Here is a 20,492-nt window from a genome sequence, read left to right on the forward strand (position 1 = left end):
TTACAATCAAATCTCACTAATGACCAGCAAAGCAGGCTAATAAATTGTAGATTACATGTGCCGTGCATGTTCATTCCTTCAGAATCCTCAGCTTCCTAGCTGTTAAGATTTCAAAGGCTTCTGATGCACGCACTGGGCTTAAAGCCATGGTGGCGGGGGAACCAAAACCTGGTGATTCTGTTAGAATTCTCTGAGTCTGCAGCTGTTGCATTACCTTCCTTCCTTCCCACTAATGCAAATGGAAAAATAGAGTAAAGATGCAGGTTTTCTACCAGGTGGGAAACTCCTGAATGCTAAAATTGCATCCATTTTTGGATCAGGAGGAACCAGGAAACCGGAGCAGTTTCGAGTACCACTGGCAACGCCGTGTGTAATAACAGGCCTCCCAGTCTCGTTTCTCTGGCTTTGGGGCTTGCCAGGCACATTTTGGAAAAATAAAAAGACCTTGTCATCAAGAAAGAGGATGCCATATGTTAAAAATAAATCTGCTTTCACCAAAAATCCATCCAAGAAAATCAAAGGAAAATCCTTCAGGAGAAATATTATCATTGCACCAACGAGTTTCACATTCCGAGGATCTCCTGGGAACCAGTTTCTTTAGAACTGACACATAATTTCAGAATATTTTGTTTCTTAAAAAACAATTCATTGTGGTGGACGTCTCTCCTTACCTCAGGGTTTAAGAGATGGAATTAACAGTATTTCCTGTAGCTGCTTATTCCTCACTGTCCTCTCTTTACCCAAGAAGCTGCTGCCCCCTGGAGTCACACAAAGGAATATCCATGGATTCCTGCACTCCATCCGAACCCCTCTCCTCCCGGGTCAAGTAAATGTTCTGGAAAATAATAACTCAGCAGACTTGTCTTTGGTCAAAAGTAGAGCCTTCATATAAATAATGCTCTTACAATTCATCTGTTCCCACTCACCTTCTTATAGATAAGAAAACTTTGGAGGACTTCAGCCTCTTTCTCGTGTTTGAGTGACAGGAGCCAGGCATTGTGACTTCCAACGACAAGAGCCTGCAGCCTAAGCCAGAACACATGGCTTCTAGCATCAGCCCCTCCAGCCATCAGGGGTATTGATTATGAAAAGAGTAGGTTTGGAGTTCTCTTTTGTTTCCACAGCGGCAGTTTCACATGGGATCTAGCACAGGAGAGGAGATCCCCCTGCTTGGTGAGAATTCTCCTGGAATGTCTGCATATTCTTCAAAGTGAAGGCTAACCAGCTCAGGCTCACCTTGGTTCTCTCCAGCCCCATGGGTACCTCCGCCATCTGAACTCTTGTCTCAGGAGTGCCAGGCCCTGGCCGCTGCTCCTCAACCCTCCATGTTTTCCAAGACTTCTTGGCAGAGAGAGCTCTGGGGCTCATGAGGAAATAACTGGTGGGGAAGCGGTCTTACTGGACTATCCCAGGAGTCATGGGCTATGGGAACAAGAGGAAAAGGAAAGAAAAGCAGCTTATTAACCTGATACAACTCCATTACTTCCTGCTTCTTCACTCTGAAAATTATTAGTTCAACATAGAAACATAACTATTAAATATTTGGATGAATATTTTATTCCTTAGTATTTTAAAATTTTATGAGAATCTCTTCTGCTACTGAACATTGGATGGACATCTTCATGGAAATTAAATATTTCACCTTCTGTCTTCCCTCCCTCCCTCCTTCTTACATGCTAACTCCTACCCCTCCCTCCTTCTCTCTCCTTCCCTCCCCCACCCTTCCTTCCTTCTTTTCTACCTCCTTTCTTTCTTTCTACCTTCATACTATAGGGTTCATTAGAATTCTAACTCTGTCTTGGCCAGAGCAGATGTGTTGGCAGCAATGAGCTCTGGGAAGATGACATGGTTTCCATGCACCAAGTATCATTATCTCAACCCACCTACTGACCAAGAGACCAACCCGTGGGGTGGAAGACACTGAAAAAGAGCAAAGTGAAAGCAGAGGCTGTAAAATACTAGAGGAAAAATATCTAAGTCCCTCTTTCTTATAAGAATTCTGAAAGTGAACTGACTGTGCAATTTAAATTTGCTGTGTTTTAGACCTTTTTGAATATGTCTCACTAAAGCTTAATGTGATAGGGAAGATAAATGCGACTTAAAAAATTAAAAGCTTTCATGCTCTCATTTTGCAAATATTTAATAGGTTTTTGTTACTTGATTGTCACAACAGTAATTCTCAAAGTTGATTCCTTTCTTAGCAAGTCATCAGCACGTCCCCAAGAAAAAGGAAACTGATTGATCTAAATATCTGAGTGATTCGAGGCAGGAAAGTAGAGCCCCCCAAAAAAAGTCAAATGGGATCTCACATTTTTATAGTCCATCTGCCAGTGACCACTGCTGACTTTTGGGGACACATTTTCAGGAGAAGGAAACAGGGAAGAAGGAAGAGAAAGAAAAGGTTGGTTGTGGTTCAGGGTTTACATGGAAGAATTTTGTTAATTTAAGAATAAACATAAATAACAGAAGCTTGAAAGGGACACTGAGGAATGGGAAATTGTAAATAGGCTTGGAAAGTTTTTCCTATGTCCATTATGAAAGATTCTAGAAATTGATCTATTGACCAACATGCCATTTTAATTGTCATTCATTTATTTTTATTCTATGCCAGGCTAATATTGGACACTGGAGACACAGTAATGAAAACAACACATGTAACCACTGCCTTTATGGGTTTTATCACCTGTTGTTTATTCAGTGCGTACTATTCACCTAATGCAACCCGTATGTATTGTGCAACTGTTTTATGTAAGGTCGTGTGCCACATGTTGTAAAAAGTGAGCAAGATAAAGAACTATTGTGAAGCAGTTTATAGTCTAAATCTGTAGAAAAGACAAACATTGAATTCAATTCTTAAACATATACAGTAGCTTTGCTTATGGTATCTCAAAGAATCCTAAGGAAAAGTTTGTGAAAAGTTTAGATAAGGATTATTACCTTTTCATTATTATTATTTCTTAATAATGGAGGACTAAAAATGAGTCCAAATTGATTTAAGTGATTTGCCCAAATGCACAACCAAGGAATGGGAAGGGGTCTGGGCTGTGGCTTTGATTTCCTGTTTGTTTGTTTTAAATTAGGTTATCTACTTTCAGCTGCATTCAAATACAAAACAAACAGACTTTTTTTCCCCTTTTTTTTTAAGTTTTAAGGCTGTTAAAAGTTATCCCTTGGTTCAGAAAAAAATTCTCATTTTCTGTGAGTAAGATAAGGGTTCATGAAAGAGGGCTGGGGTTCAAGGGCAAGCAGTTTGCATAGAAGCATACGCTATTTCTAAGTGTTTATAAAATGTGTAGTTACAGTGGTGTTTGTGGGTCTCAGTGGAAAATGTTAGGTTTGGAGTCAGACAATTTGAATTTAAATCCTGATCTTGAATTCACTAGTTGAAAGATTTCAAGCTAGTTATTTGACCTGTATTCCAATTATTCATTCTCGTAGGTCATGGTGAGGTTTAAATGTGACACTATACATAAAGCATCTATTACTAATCAGTAGTATATGTAATCCTTACTTTGAAAATGAACATTTTTTTTAAAGGGAACATGAAAAGTTGGGGGAGGTATTTTTTTCTCTGCCTGTCTGTAACAGTCAGATTATACACAGATAACTGTTTGGTTGAGTAACTAGAGACTGGAGCCTAGTATAAGTTTTGACATTAAAAAAATGAGTACAACAGTCTACCCCATATGAACTTGGTGCCCACATACTTCTCCTTAAACTGTATTTAACAACCAAAGACAATAACAGAGACCTGTGTGCCTAGTGGCTCAGTCATGTCCGACTCTTTGTGCCCCATGGACTGTAGCCAGCCAGGCTCCTCTGTCTGTGGAACTTTCCAGGTAAGAATATTGGAGCAGGTTGCCATTTTCTAGTCCAGCGGATCTTCCAGACCCAGGGATTGAACTCACGTCTCCTGTGTCTCCTGCATTGGCAGGCGGATTCTTTACCACTGAGCCACCTGGGAAGCATTAACAGAGACATACTTGCATCTAAACTGATACAACTACCCTGTGTACAACTGAAAGTGCTCTAATCTTTCCCCAGAAGACAATCCAAAGTCCTGGGTGGTGTTCAGTCTTCTCCTTGATGTCCTGTAAGTTAAATAGACTGGTGAAAAGTTAACTTTTCTTTTTTTTTTTTCCTGGCTGCACTGGGTTTTCACTTTGGCACATGGATTTCTCTTGTGCAGCGTGGGCTTTAGAGCAAGTAGGCTCAGTAGCTGCTGCATGTGGACTTAGTCACCCTGTGGCATGAGGGATCTGAGTTCCCTGACCAGGGATTGAACCCATGTTCCCTGCATTGGAAGGCAGATTCTTAACCACTGGGGGAAGTCCCCAAAGTTAGATATTATTAATACATCTTATTTTATAAGATGAGATAAGAGAGGAACAAACCTGTTTTCACACACACATAAACATGTGCATAACAAAATAAAAAGACATAGCTGTTACAATCTTAATTTCCACAATTGGCCACATGGTTTTAGCCACAAAACTAAAGTACCTTCTTCCACTACCCATTCCGTATTCCCTCTGCCCTCAGCATGCACCTTGTGCGTGCATGCTCAGTCACTTCAGTCGTGTCCAACTCTTTGTGATCCTATGGACAGTAGCCTGCCAGGTTCCTCTGTCCATGGAATTCTCTGGGCAAGAACACTGGAGTGGGTAGCCATGCCTTCCTCCAGGGATCAAGCCTGCGTCTCCTGCAGCTCCTCCACTTCAGGCAGCTTCTTCTTACTGCTGAGCTACCAGGGAAGCCCTCATGCACCTCAGTCAGTCATGATTCTTTGCCTGGTTGGGTGACTCAAACCTTCATTCCTGTATTCCTGCTGGACCTTTAGCAGTCCTGCTTTCGCTGGACTGTTGTAATTTTCCATTGGCTTAAATCACAGGGCATAGTAGCTCCAAGAGGCAACTTAGCTCAGTTCAGTTCAGTCGCTCAGTCATGTCCGACTCTTTGCAACCCCATGAATTGCAGTACGGCAGGTAGGGACCTCCTATATTCCACATAGTCTCCTTTTCACCTCCAATTACAGGGTTTCATGAGCCTGGGCCCAGGGCTGCACTTTGTCTGCTATGAAATGAGCTCTTGACTGACTGGAAGAAACACTGCAATACAGTGACGGTGAATAAGGCATTCTGCACATCCACAGTTTTGGCAGAAGTGTTGCGTGCAGGAAAAGCAAATCCTTATCTGGCATAAGTGTCTATTGCAGTAAAATGTACACATTTTTGGCAGTGAGGCGAAGTCATTCTTCAAGGAGACAGGTCCTCCTCTCCACTCAAGCAGTTCTGAGTCTTGAAATGGACTCGCATCTCAGAATTGACTGAGGAGACATGAATCTCTGCTTTTGGTGATTTAAGTTAGACTGCTATTCACTTAACCTAAAACCCTTCCACTTATACAAATCAAGTAAGAATTTGATAGACTGCCTACTATTTCTTTTCCGGGGACACCATAATCAATTAGCCAACGTCAGAGGCAGCAGGTGGTCGGATTATTCTGGTCACTGCTCTGACTCCACTGTCCCCCATGGTAACTGCGCCCACTTGGATGTGGCAGTTGAGTTGTGCCACTTACACCCTGCACCCTGGGATCTAATCCCAATTTCACTGAGGGATCAGAGTTTGGTGGCAGGCAGCAGCTCCCAAGGTAATTTCTGACCTTCGGAGAAGAGCAATCACAGAGCTCTCCAAGGAGGCTGGGGTTGCCCTCACAATTTATTTCTCACACCTTGTGGAGGGACTGTCCCAAAGTGGATGAGCAGGTCTAAATGGTGAATCCATTCTAACATTTGCATTTCCCTAGGACTTTGTATACCGTCCTCTATGGTGTACAAAGGCAGTCCTGGCATTTCAACTTCATTTAATATACTACCTTTTGGTCCTTATTTTAGCAAACCAGCCAACAAACTGGTAGAGTTTTCCTAACTCCTTAGCTGCAACATTAAATGCAGAAACTCTGCTTAGTGGGCCTGTATCAATAAATATGTTCCTAAATATCCATTCTTTAAAAAAAACTATCATTTTACCTATTTGTTTATTCTTTCTTTGGCTGTTCTGGTTGTTGTTGCTGCATGCAAGCATTCTCTAGTTGCAGCGAGCAGGGGCTACTGTCTGTGGTGCACAGGCTTCTCACTGTGGTGACTTCTCTTGCTGCAGAGCACAGGCTCTGGGGTGTGGGCTCAGTGGTTGTGGCAAAAGCCTCAGTTGCCCTGCGGCATGTGGAATCTTCCCGGACCAGCGATGGAACCCTTGTCCTTTGCACTGGCACGTAGATTCTTAACCACTGCATGACCGGGGAAGTCCCTTGATCTGATACATGTTACCCAAATATCTGTATCAATTGGAAAATCATGCTATTTTGGGGGTTTGCAGTGTACTTTATTGCAAGTCACACTTTGCATCTCATTCTCTGGAGCCAGGTGGAAACGGAGTCTAATTACAAGTCTAGAAGCAAAGATGAATGGTGGGGATCGCTCCTGAGAGGAATCAAGAGTGTCTTTCAAGGGAACTACCTCAGGAGGGGACATGACCGTTTCTTCAGGCAAAGCAAGTGTAACCTCCTCAAACAGAAGTAGAATGGCCTCTTCCACTGCCAAAGAGGACTCCACAGAAGTTAGGAGTTCAAGGGCACAGGTTCACTAGGATCGTCTGTATGTCCCAGTGCCAGTTTTCAGGATCTCTGTCCTTCTTAATCAATGACCTCACCTTGGCAGAGGACATCCATAATCCTGGGAATTCAATCTGCATGATAATGCAAGATAAGACTGTGGATTTGGTTTTTAGTAATCTCAGTGCTACAGGCAGAGAGGAGTTAAAGGTTTCTTTAAGGGAAGGCATGGTGCTCTGTTGCTGCTAAGTCGCTTCAGTCATGTCCAACTCTATGAGACCCCACAGACGGCAGCCCACCAGGCTCCCCCATCCCTGGGATTTTCCAGGCAAGAGTACTGGAGTGGAGAAGGCATAGAAACTTCCAAATCATTTGCCTTTCCCTATTTTCTCCAGTGCAATTAGGAGTAACCAGCCAAATCCATTATATTCTTTAGGTTGATTTGACCAAAATGTTATACAATATCAAACACAAGGCTACCCAGAACCGTATTGTTTATACATATCCAATGGTGATATTTTGCCCATTTTTACTGCTGCATTGTGGAGAAGGAAATGGCAACCCACTCCAGTATTCTTGCCTGAAAAATCTCATGGACAGAGGAAACTGGTGGGCTACAGTCCAAAGGGTCACAAAGAGTTGGACATGACTAAGCCATTAAACGTGTGCACGTGCACACACACACACACACACACACAATTGCATCATACTATGGATTATCAGTGGAAATATTCATTAGTGTCTTTAAATCTAACCAAACTGAAATAGGAGGGAAGGGGCAGGGCACAACCTTTAAAAGGATGAGATGGCCATAGGACATGACAAAAACTGGTCAGAACCAACTAAGTCCAAGATGGCAGAAGATTTGACTTCCAGTGTACCTCAAGCCTCACTACACACTCATTGTAATATATTAGCATGCTAAATGACACACCCACCACCTCCATGACAATTTCAAGGCCAACCATCAAAGATCAAGCAGTGAGTGGTGGCCAAATTCCTAGAAATCCCTGCCTCTTCCCCCTAAATAATTGGAATAATCCTCTCACTCATTAGCTCATGAAATTACCCAGCCCATGAAAACTAACCACACTGTATTTCAAGTCTCTGTCTCTCGCCTTCTGAGTTGACCCCTACTCTGTCTGGGGAATGTGTTTCTTACAAACTAAAACCACTTCTTAGCTATAACGTCATCTCGAGCTCTCTCATGATGAAGCAAAACCCTCAAATTCACCAGCAACAAAACTAGAGAACTTATTCCAAAAAACTGAATCAATTTAAGAACCTCATTCTTAAGATTCTGTCTCTCATGAAACAGTTCTAGTATAAAAATCCACATCAGTTAGGGTTCCAAAAGAGAATTAGACCCAGTAGAATATATCGGTGTGCTCAGTTACTTTAGTCATGTCCAACTTTGTGCAACTTTATGGACTGTAGCCCACCAGGCTCCTCTGTCCATAGGATTATCTAGGCAAGAATACTGGAGTGGGTTGCCCTCTTCCTGATCAGGGACTGCAACTGTGTCTCTTACCTCTTGCATGTTCTTTACCACTAGCACCACCTGGGCCGCCCAGGATATATCTACACACAAAAAAATTTATATGTATGGACACATCCACACACACAGAAACACACATACTTCTGTATATCAAGAGATTTATCATAAGAAATTAGCCTTTGTTGTCATGATGGTGGGTGAGGCAACTCTAAAATCCATAGGCTAGCCCATCAGAAAGATAAGTCCAGGAATTCTTAGGCACAAGCTGAAGCTACGGTCCACAGGCAGAATTTCGTGTTCCTCTGGGAAGCATCAGATCTGCCTTTAAGGCCTTTTGGTCTATTGGGGTGGCCCACTCAGATGATTGAAGGTAATTTCCTTTATGTAAAATCTCTGTTGTAGAGGTCAGTACATCTCTAATATATCATCATGGCAACACGTTTAGTGTTTGAATGACTGGGGAGTGTAGCCTAGTCACGCTGACATAAAGCTGATCATCACACTATCCACCAAAGATGATTTTTAAAAGTAAAATTCTGTTCAGTTTTTCTCATTACACTATCTGCAGTGTACTGACATTAAAATATATATATTGAGATAGAATTTTTAAGTTGAGTCCACAGTCACTGACTGTTGTTGATGTATTTCCAGATCAGCTATGGGAACCACCTTGTGTGTCTCCTTTCACAGGCATTGACGTCCATATGGAACCTAGTTCACCTGAGCCCTGGAAGAGCACAGGGTCACAAAAGGTCAGCCAGAAGAGAATGGAAAGCACAGTAACCATCTCAGTAGGGTATATTTAAAATGTCAGGACTGTTTTTCTCACTCTCTCTTACTCCCCTCATCTATTTGAGTATTTCGTATTTTGCTACTCAGGTGTCATCTCTTTATTCACACCCATGAGAGCCAAGAATTGGTCCTATGTTCAAAGTCCCCATGGGATAAATCCACTTCTAGCATCTCATCTTCCTTCCTAATCCTCAGTCACCAGAGCTTAGAGAATGCTACATTCTACTCCTCATTTTTCTCAGGTTTCTGTAGCAGACACACTAGCAGGAATAGAAAATGCTGGAGAGAATCAATAAGGTACATTAGTTCAATCTCAGTAGTTGTTTCTAGAATGGTCTATATTTAATTTCATGCACACACGAATGGTGTAAGCTAGGCTTTGAAACACATACCTTATTAAGGACACACACACATACACACACACACATATATATATACATGTAATTTCTCAAAATAGTCATTTTTGAGCTTTCACTTTTTATCTTTTCCTTTTTATCATGACCTTTCCTTTTCTCAGTAAGAGGCATCAACATTGCCTTGAGGATAAGTAGATCATTAGAGAAAAAATGAAAAGAAGAAACAGTCAATGTTCTTTCTGACTTCCAAAGCAGTCTTTTGAGAATCAAAAGGGATGTCTTGAGAGAGATAGGGTGATGCTTTGGCCACAGTCACAGACTTAGAAAGAGACTAACAAGTCTTCAGGTCAAGATGGCATCTTTGCTTGAGTCATACGGCAAGAGAAAAAAAAAAAACACATAGTTAAAAAGACATAGCTAGACTCAAATAAAAGAAAAGCATTTCCCTAATCAAGGAGCAGTAGAAAAGCAAAATGGTGAACAGAGCAGAGGTAAGACTTTGTCGCACTTTGCATGTGAAATAAGCAGTCATCACAAGGGGTTTTTGTTACTTCTGTGTTGAGAGGAATTGAAAGGGTTCCATGGAAGATGGCATTGCTAGGATGGACACCTCTACTTAGGAAGGTCTTTTCTTGGGAATAGGGTTCCCATTAATAGGTTCCTTAGCGTGCAGCCTGAGAAATGTGGAGACATCATCACATCTGCATAACCAGGAACTGTGACAACTGGGCCTGGATCCGCCACGTCCCGAATATGACTGCTGGTAATAGAAGCTGCCTTTAGATTAGGGCCTAGGTGGGCTCCCAAACAAAGACAAGCAAAACAATTCACTGCAAAGCAAATAAAAAAGGGAAAATAGGACATTATGCTGAACCAACAGAACGCAGAGAAAGACAATAACCGCGATAAATAAAAAATGTTTACCTCAAACCAAAAATAAGGTGATAGAAAGAAACCCCACTATATTCACATAAAATGTAAATAGATTAGGCTTTACTATTAAAAATCACAGTTTGTGAAATTGAATTTGAAATAGACTGCTTCCATAAGACAAAAATGCTAAATATGATGACATTTTTAACATTGTGGTCAACTTGTTAGGTATAAATAACAAAACCAATAGAAATACATGTTCTAATACATAGAGGTCACAAATAAATAAGTATAATACTTTCAAAAAAAGAAAAAAAAAGAAAAGAAAGAAGATCTAAAATGTTTAAAAGTCCACCAATAGCATCACTCTGTAACATGTTTTAAAATTTCTAGAAGACTCTTATCAAGTCTCTAATATTTCCATTATCCTCTCCTCAGTCTCAATACAATTCGCTTTACTTCCTATAACACTGTTAAAAAATAAATAAGAATGTATTTCCTATCACTTTCATAATGATTATCAATGACAAAAAAAAAAGAAAGATTCAAAATAAAGGCATAAAAAAACAAAGTAAATTCTTAGTTTAAAAGGAAAGTATAAAACAAGTAATACCCAGTAAAATAACATTTATGACATTATTAGGATAAAAAAAATAAGATACCATATAATCATTTTAAAAAGCCAATAGGAATCTATACTGATTATAAATTTGTAGGCAGACAACAACATAAACTTTAAGCTTAATAAAAGTAAAGCTTACTGAATTACCAGGAGAAATGAACAAACACAGTTACAGCAGAGATTTTAACAAAGCCCTTACAAAAATAGACAAATTAAGATGACAAAAATAAGAATGCATATGAAGAATTTAAACCACAGAATTGATTGGTCTATTATATAGAATTGTTTACTCACTGATTAGTAATGTGACATCTGACATGCCCGTTATCCTTTATTTTTGTTTCACTTTCTACACATAATGTTTATGGTTAAAAAATAAACATGTACTGAAATATTAAAAACCTTAATAAGAATTATAAACACTGACTTTATGATCACAATATGCTGGAATCTGCACGGGCGAGGTGATTTTTAAGATCTGAAGGAACAGAAATTTGGGAAAAGTCAAGCTAGAGGAACACTGCCTGGCGTGGGAGGTGTGGTGTAGAGTACTGATGCAAGGGAACCCCAGGAAGGACTTGGAATCAGCCCTGGGACAGAGCTGTGCCTGCTTAGTGTCCAGCCGTGAGAGCTCACTAACTCAAGCCACCATCTTGTATTAAGGCTCTGTGTCTCCTGGGTAAAAGGGCTGTTCGACTCACACTGTGGTTATTGGAGCTTGCATCAGTGACCGTCAGCACAGCACCCACGGACATAGTAGTTATAGGACGCCACCTGTGCTTTGGAACTTTGCTTAGCCCAATTTTAACTGCCTGGGACAATTCCCTATGCCAATATTCTGTGACACTTAAAAGCACAGATACACTATCCTCTGACCTCAACAATCAATGGAATCTTTAATGGCCAGGAGGAATTGTAGTAGCTCGAAGGGCACAGCCCAGAACTGCTAAATGGGGTGGTGGAAACTCCTCCATGACAAAAGATGCTGAAGAGAATTTTCTACTTTGAGCATGCTCTTCTTTGCTGGATAGTTTTCCCTCTAAGGCTGAAGTTAAATGGAACAGAAATATGATATATTCTTTTTTCAGAGAAAAAGAGAATTTCTCTTTGTCAACTTGTTGAAGGGAATACCCTAGAGAGAGATTGTCAATTGAACCCTGTCTCTTTGAGATGCACAACTGATTTCTACTTTTTAATAAAAGTTAATCTAACAGGGATTTTCACTGGAAATTAGGAAAAGATATTTTTGTCTCCTCTTTCATCCATTCTCACTCAGTGTTTTCATAAACACCTTCATTGTCTGCCCCTCCACTCTGCACAGTCATAAGTAAGTACTGACTTCACATACTCATATGTGAATGACATTTACTCCAGCAGTTTTTTTTACAGCCCTCCTCAGATTCTGTGCCCAGCAGTCTATTGGCCAGCACTGAATGTTTATGTCCCTGCAAAACTCATATGTTGAAACTCTACCCACAATGTGATGGTATTAGGAGGCAGGGCCTTTGGCAGGTAATTAGGGTTAGATTAGATGAGGTCACGGGGTAGGGGGTTCCCAGTTGGTGCTAGTGATAAAGAACCCATCTGCCAACGCAGGAGACATGAGAGATGCAGGTTTGAGCCCTGGGTCAGGAATATCCACTGGAGGGGGCGCGACAACCCACTCCAGTATTCTTCCCTGGGAAATCTCATGGACAAAAGAGCCTAGGAGGCTACAGTCCACGAGGTTGCAAAGAGTTGGACATGACTGAAGCATCTTAGCACACAGGCGCACATGAGGTCATGGGAGTGGGGCCCTCATGAATGGGATTAGTGCCTTTGTAAGAGTCACTGGAGGGAGAAGGCAATGGCACCCCACTCCGGTACTCTTGCCTGGAAAATCCCATGGACGGAGGAGCCTGATAGGCTGCAGTCCATGGGGTTGCTAAGAGTCGGACACGACTGAGCGACTTCACTTTCACTCTTCACTTTCATGCATTGGAGAAGGAAATGGCAACACACTCCAGTGTTCTTGCCTGGAGAATCCCAGGGACAGGGGAGCCTGGTGGGCTGCCGTCCATGGAGTCGCACAGAGTCGGACACGACTGAAGCGACTTAGCAGCAGCAGCAGCAGCAGCAAGAGTCACTGGAGAGCTTGCTTCTACTGCTCTGTTCTGTGCCATATGAGGATACCATTGAGAAAGCTCTGTCTGCGACCTGAAAGAGAAGGTTCTCACTAGAACCAAACGCTGCTGGCATCTTCACCTCTGACTGCCAGCCTCCAGAACCACGATCAATCAATTTCTATTATTTATAAGCCTCCTAGTTCCTGGGTATGTTGTTAGAGAAGCCTGAGCTAAGACATTTTCTTACTTTCTTCCTCTTTTCCTGTTGCCTCTGTTGCTTCCCCAGTTCACCCAGTTCACTCCCCAGTTCAAATAAGGTGTTCTCTCCCTTCCCTGCCCGTGCCTCCACGTTTGTTGAGTGTGTTCTGACACAGCTACATTCTACATATACAGTGGTGAAAAAAATGGAAATGAGGCCTTCCCTCATCAATCTTTTAACCTGATGTGGAAGATTGATATTTAATAATGAACACAATTGAACATATAAATGTGTTCTGAAATGTGTTATAAGAGAAAAATGATTTTGTTCTGTGAAAGAGAGAATAGCATCTCAGCTGGTTTTGATATGAGAACCCAGGGAAGGAATGGTCATTGAGCTGATTCTAAAAGACCATGAAATAAAAAGGAGTTTCCAAATAAGGAGAAGTGTGCCCTTCATAGGCCAAGGAGTTGGCAGAACACCTTTTCCCCAATAGGAAGGGAGGAGAATATCTTTCTTTGGTTTATAAACATGGAAGAAAACTTGGTTTGTTTTAAATTACGGGAGTCTCAGGTTTTCTACTCAAAACTTTTAGAATGGTTCTGGCACCTAAATTTCATAAAAGAAATCAAAAGTCAGCCAAGTTTTCTTGCCTCCATATCATTTTTTTTTTGTCTCTGTACTGTTTCTGTTGAGTGTTTCTAATATTCATATATTGTTTCTTTGCATTTAATATTTTCACTGTGTATTAGAATCATATCTTTGTCTCAGCATATTTTTTCACTTTGATGAATTTGACTTAATAACAACAATTTGCTGTTTTTTCTTTTTAAAGAAACACAGATCATTAACATCTTCACTCTCCATTTGCTGCTATAAAATTACACTATGTTCTCTCCAGTTTTTAGCTTTGACTCCTTCTCTTTCAAATTCTGGCAGAAATTTCCAAGTGTTTAATGCAGGATTAATTCTCTTTATGGAATAGCTACCCTTTTCCGGCCAAGAATTGTTGGCCCCACATAGAGCAATTGATCTTCAAGCTCCTTTTCATCCTCTGTTCTTATCCTGTCACCATGATGGACTAGGTAATGAATGGGCATCTGTCCAATCCAGGCTCAAGAGAATTTTTTCTCTCTTGAGAATTTATAACCAGGATTTGGAGTGTTATTTGGGCCTTAACAGCCTATACACGGTTTCCAACTTTCGGTTCTAGATACTTTTCAGACCTAACAGATCACAGAGTCCACAAAACCCCTGTCTCTTATTAAATTCTCTTTTTATGTTTGTGTTTGTACTATTGTGTTTTTACTTGCAGTCAAAATAGTTTGCCTAAGTCCAGGTATTAGGAGGAATTATTTCAGTCTTCTGAATGGCTGTTCCATCTAACCTACGTGTAGAGGATTAGGAAATATTTAAAGAATTTAAAATTGATAAAAGACATTTTTCTGCTTGAACAGCAGAAATTTGAATGCTAGTTGCATATAATGAATACTTACACACTGCAGGTTTGAAAAAGAAAGATAAAGGATTTAAAAGGCATTAGGAGACTTTCCTTCAACTCTGTATTGCCTTTGATGTTCATAAAGCTTGTTAAATCCCTGTCAGGCAGACAGAGCAAAGTGGTGGGTGGTGTGGGGGTGGGGGTGTTGTTTCCCAAAGCAATGGTCATTTCTACTTGGTCCAGGAGACATTATTTTTAATCAAAAGTTCAGGAATAAAATATGTTTCTTATTGTGTGGAGACAGAATCCAAAGACTTTCAGATCAAAATATACTGATAGTAGAATAAGCTGACATAGAATGGCTAGGGTAAGATCACCACTTCCTTAGTTCAATAATTGGCAGCTATGAAGTGTATCTACTCAAGTTCAAGTGATCACTCAGCTAGAAGGGCATATGAAACAAATCATTGCTTGTGGGGCTAAAAGGCAAACCAGAGTTACCTTTAGTGAACTGGGAGCCTTGGGCCCCATCATGAGTCGCATAGGGAAGGCAAAGTCTTGAAACAGAAGCAAAGCACAGAATTAAAAAAAAAAAAAAAAAAAAAGAAACACATAAGAATCCCCATTTTGTGAGTTCATATGTTTACATGGACTGAAAGAGGAAGTGAAAGAGTTTATTTTTATTTAACAATTTATTACTAGTATGAAACAATAATAAAACTACTACTCATTAAATTTGTGTGATACAGGTTATAGTTCTTAAAGAATAAACAATATTCAAAGGCCTAGGAAAGCAGCAAGAACAAAAACAAAACTAATTAAACTAAGATAAATCATTATAAGCATAAAAAAATAAAAGGAGGTAATGACACAAGAATTCTTAAAAAGAAAGCAAATATACCACAGACCATACCTTATAATCCTCTGCTGCTGCTGCTAAGTAGCTTCAGTCGTGTCTGACTCTATGTGACTCCATAGATGGCAGCCCGCTAGGCTTCTCTGTCCCTGGGATTCTCCAGGCAAGAACACTTGAGTGGGTTGCTATTTCCTTCTCCAATGCAGGAAATGAAAAGTGAAAGTGAAGTGGCTCATTTGTGCCCGACTTTTAGCGACCCCATGGACTGCAGCCTACCAGGCTCCTCGGTCCATGGAATCTTCCAGTACATGGAGTACTTCCAGTTCTGGAGTGGGGTGCCATTGCCTTCTCTGTTATAATCCTCTAACAACTTCTAATCCTTTAACAGGATATATGAAGAATAAAGGACTCGACAAGAAAAAAGTAGATAATAAAATGATAATAGAACTACAGAGAAATGTGCACCAATGTATTGGAAAATTTAGTGAAATTGAGGAAAACTCCTAGAAATATGAATAAATCCAGAAAATAGAATATTTGAGTTGTCTTACTCTCATCCTACTTGCATTTAAAGAAACATTATACTAAATATTCAAAGAATAGATGCTTCCAAATTTAAGAAAATTCATTCAGAGACTTGAAGGAGGGTACTTTGAAATGTATGTCTGGGACGTCCCTTTTTGTCCAGTGGTTGGGACTCTGGCCTCCCAAGGCAGGGGGCCCAGGTTCGATCCCTGGCCATGGAACTAGGTCCCATGTGCCACAACTAAGATTCCACATGCTGCAACTAAAGAGCCTCTGTGCCACAACTAGGACCCAGCACAGCCAAACAAATGAAGTAAATGTATGTCCTAAAGCTAATAAAGCCTTCATACTAAAATCACTGTAGGGCAGCAGGATAAACGGCAAGTGTGACCCCATCCGTCATGGACATGGCTTTCATTTCTTCAAAGCCCCCTCCAAAATCAATAAACAAATCCATTCAACACTGTAAAACAAGACAATATATAATACATCGTGACCAAGTTGGATTTGTTCATCATATTTAAGATTATTATATCACATGATTCTCCATATTAGCACATTGAAAACAAAAGTATAACAACTTTATAGTTGCAATAGATGAAGAAAAATTTTATAATATTTAACATTGTTATGACCAACCTAGATAGCATATTCAAAAGCAGAGACATTACGTTGCCAACAAAGGTTTGTCTAGTCAAGGCTATGGTTTTTCCTGTGGTCATGTATGGATGTGAGAGTTAGACTCTGAAGAAAGCTGAACGCCAAAGAATTGATGCTTTTGAACTGTGGTGTTGGAGAAGACTCTTGAGAGTCCCTTGGACTGCAAGGAGATCCAACCAGTCCATTCTGAAGGAGATCAGCCCTGGGATTTCTTTGGAAGGAATGATGCTAAAGCTGAAACTCCAGTACTTTGGCCACCTCATGCAAAGAGTTGACTCATTGGAAAAGACTCTGATGCTGGGAGGGATTGGGGGCAGGAGGAGAAGGGGACGGCAGAGGATGAGATGGCTGGATGACATCACTGACTCAATGGACATGAGTCTGGGTGAACTCCGGGAGTTGGTGATGGACAGGGAGGCCTGGTGTGCTGCGATTCATGGGGTTGCAAAGAGTCGGACATGACTGAGCGACTGAACTGAAATGAACCATTCATGACAAAATTAGGTAAAAAAAAAAAACACCTTTTCACAAAAACATCACAGTTTTTTTTTTGTTTTTTGTTTTTTAAATAGGGTCATATGACAGAATAACTTGTAACAGTGAAAACAAATGAAGTTGAATTACACACTTATATTTGCATAAATGTCAAACATATAGAGAAAATTAGAGAATGTCATAGTGTGATTCTACTTATACAACTGCTAAAAATGCACAAAATTATACACAATTTCCATTTATGTTACACATAGGTGGTCGAATTCTAAATACGAAATTGTTAGCACAAATTTCCGAGAAGGCAATGGCACCCCACTCCAGTACTCTTGCCTGGAAAATCCCATGGGCAGAGGAGCCTGGTCGGCTGTAGTCCACGGGATCTCGAAGAGTCAGACACGACTGAGCGACTTCACTTTCACTTTTCACTTTCATGCATTGGAGAAGGAAATGGCAGCCCACTCCAGTGTTCTTGCCTGGAGAATCCCAGGGACGGCAGAGCCTGGTGGGCTGCCGTCTATGGGGTCGCACAGAGTTGGACACGACTTAGCAGCAGCAGCACAAATTTAGGAGAAGATATTTCTGGAGGGGGGGGTGGTAAAGAGAGTGTAATTAGGGAGGGGAACATACGGATTTAAAGTTACTATTAATGTTTTATTCCCTAAACTGGTAACTATTGTGAGTTTTCTTAAAACACTATGTACACATAATCTGTGCTTTTTTGTATGGTAGATTTCACATTAACATGTTTCAAGATAAAATTAAATATGTTGAAAGCCTTCATTTACAAAAGTGACTAAAGTATGAAATACATAGTAAGAAATATGCAAGTTTAATACAAAACAATCTCTTGCATAGCATAAATCTTGACTTGAATAGAAATATGTCTTTTAAAACACTAGGATCCAGTATTACAAAGATGTCGTAGTTATAGTGCAAAATACCAAGTTTATCAGCATTTTCTATTAAATTTATGGTGTCTATGTGTCTTCCATCTTAATACAAATAGAAAAAGATCAGTCTTGAAACCTTTCATTATTTCCATGAAATGCCTTTTATTTTCTAGTCTTTCCTTGAAAAATGAGACTTAAGTAATTTCACATCATTTTATTGCCCACCTGGAGCAAATGTGTCCAGAAGAGGGTCATCTTCATGGTGCTGTCCTATGGGTCCATCCAAGGCCACATGTTCTGTGTAACCAATGCATTTAAGGAGCGTGGAGAGGAACTGGCTCCCATCTTCTCTACTTTAATTCCCCAAATAATGTCTGTGAATATAGCATCTTCACAACCTCACTTCCTAATTAAGAAAGTGACATGTTTGGAAAGGACTTTAAATGACAGCGTTTGTCAAGCCGTTTGTTTAGTGGACTCTCTGGGTGTGCTGTTATACAAGAACTGTCTTAATTAAGGTTAATTGGTGCATAATTAGAGCTGCTGCTAACTTAAAAGATTCCACTGGTGGTAAAGCCATGAGAACCCTTAATGTCTAGACCAAAGGACAAAGCAATCACAATAAGCCAAATTTCAGGACACACTCCCGGTCTCAAATGCAGGGGCCATACCCCGGGTTTGACCTGTTTAGAAGAGCACCTCTTATCCAAATGTTTGGGAAACCCTTGTGAGCTTTAGATAAAGCAAGTCTAATTCCATCCTCATGGTAGTTAGAAAAAACAAAGAAAAATAAATGTCCTGGTGACTGGTTATTCTAAACTAGGTTAATATTTAGTTTAGGTAACAATCAACTCCACTTTTCTCTGGGTCCTTATCTTTTCCCTTGTATAAAGAGGTCAGTGGGGTAGGCAGGAAGATGGGCAGAGAGCCTAGAGGCAAAATTGTTCTCAGACTGGAGAATGGACCAGAAAGAAGGTGATAGTTATTTCCCACATCAATCAGGGGCACAACAGTGCAGCCCCAGACTTATGTGACTTACAGCCTGGGTTTCCTATTAGCGAGGACACCAAACATCCAGATGAACTGGAAAGGAGGTTATAAAATGATTTTTCCCTGGTATTCCTGGTATTTTCTTTTTTAAGATGAATGCATCCAGCAATGGCTGGCTTTATAAAGAACTTGTCTGGTAAGTAACATACATAGTAAATGAAAATGAGAGAACAACGTACAGATCTCCTTTCCCCCTTCATTTGACTTTCAATTTCTATGTTTTAGTGTAACGCAAAAGAATTCAGTAGAAGAAAATTATTGGTATATTTGAAAGATGTGAGAGCTCAAACCAAGAAAACAGCAACACAACAAAGTGTGATGCTCAAAAATCAAATTAAAAAAATCCCCCAATTATATGGAATCTAGAGATTGGCTAGACCGTCCATAAGGACATGCTGTTTTTTGTTCTTGTTTTCGTTTGCAGTTTATTTTTTAAATTGCTAATCCATTGTGGACCACTATGTTTTTGTAAAATACAATATAAATGAGTTACTAAATAAAATTTTAATTAATTAATTACTTTTTTGGTTGGCGCCCTCCAGGTGTGGGATCAGAATTCCCCAACCAGGGATGGAACGCACACCGCCGGCATTAGAAGGTGGAGTCCTAACCACGGAGCCGCCAGGGAAGTCCCACTAAACACGTTTTAAAAGACATAAAGCTCCAATCCAAATATCTTAACACCAGACCTTTGTAGGCTACCTCCTTTATGTTCAGCATGTATGAAATGATTTCGTTTTTTATATGCAGCTGCTATAAAAGTCTGTCTTTCTTTTCGAAGTCTGTATTTATCTCTCTGCTTAGCCCTGAGACGTAGGTGGGATAAACGCTCCAGAGTTTCACACGCCGGACGCCTGGATGGCTGCCTCCCCCGAACCCCTGCCCCGCATCACCGGGCCAAGCATCCCCTCTGGAGCATGCGCAGTCCATTCCTGCGATCTGGCCTGCGGAGGTCCCTCCTCTCCGGCCTTTCAAGCAGAGACCTTCATCTGACCCTGCCCGGCTACTGGGCAAGGCTCCGTTGCCCTGTGACACTGAAGGGCGAGGGAGCCACAGAGGGCTCAAGAGTCCCTGAGCATCAGGGTTTACCGGATGCGTGGTGTGAACTAGGCTCCAAATGAAGAGCCTGGGAGGAGGGCCTCCATCGCCTCGGTTACCCAGGTGGTTCCCATCCCAGGCCTCTCCTTCAGCCCCCACAGAAATGTGGAGTGGGGCTTCTCCTGGGAAGGGTGGTCAGGGCTGCAGTGCCCGGACCTGGCTCTGCCACGCTCCATGCTTCTGCTGATGCACAGCGCCTGCCAGCGCATCCTCTCCCTGCGCATTCATCAGGACCCACACCCAGGAACACACCCAGCTGCACCTTGTTTGAAAAAGAAAAAAGAGCTGCTGTATGAATCCCGCTTAGAAAACAGCTGAACCAGGTAATGTGCCGAAGTATTTCCTTCTTGCAAGTTTTGAGCCAACTTCACATCAGTTTGCTCTTTCTCCAGTTGGCTGTTGCTTAATAATTGTTTTATA

General features: G+C 40.9%; 1 long non-coding RNA gene across 2 annotated transcripts in view; it reads left to right on the top strand.

Annotated features, from left to right (window-relative positions):
• Window positions 1-19,443: 19,443 nt before the first annotated feature.
• LOC147361281 (uncharacterized) overlaps window positions 19,444-20,492 on the top strand; it is a 264,942-nt gene continuing 263,893 nt past the window's right edge. For both annotated transcript variants that reach the window (XR_015140009.1, XR_015140008.1), the window contains exon 1: window positions 19,444-20,395. This is a non-coding gene — a long non-coding RNA (uncharacterized LOC147361281). The remainder of the gene's footprint in view (window positions 20,396-20,492) is intronic.

This window comes from Bos grunniens, chromosome 13, assembly GCF_055505025.1.
Source record: "Bos grunniens cultivar Pamir isolate PY7600 chromosome 13, Bosgru_T2T1.0, whole genome shotgun sequence".
NCBI lineage: Eukaryota > Metazoa > Chordata > Mammalia > Artiodactyla > Bovidae > Bos > Bos grunniens.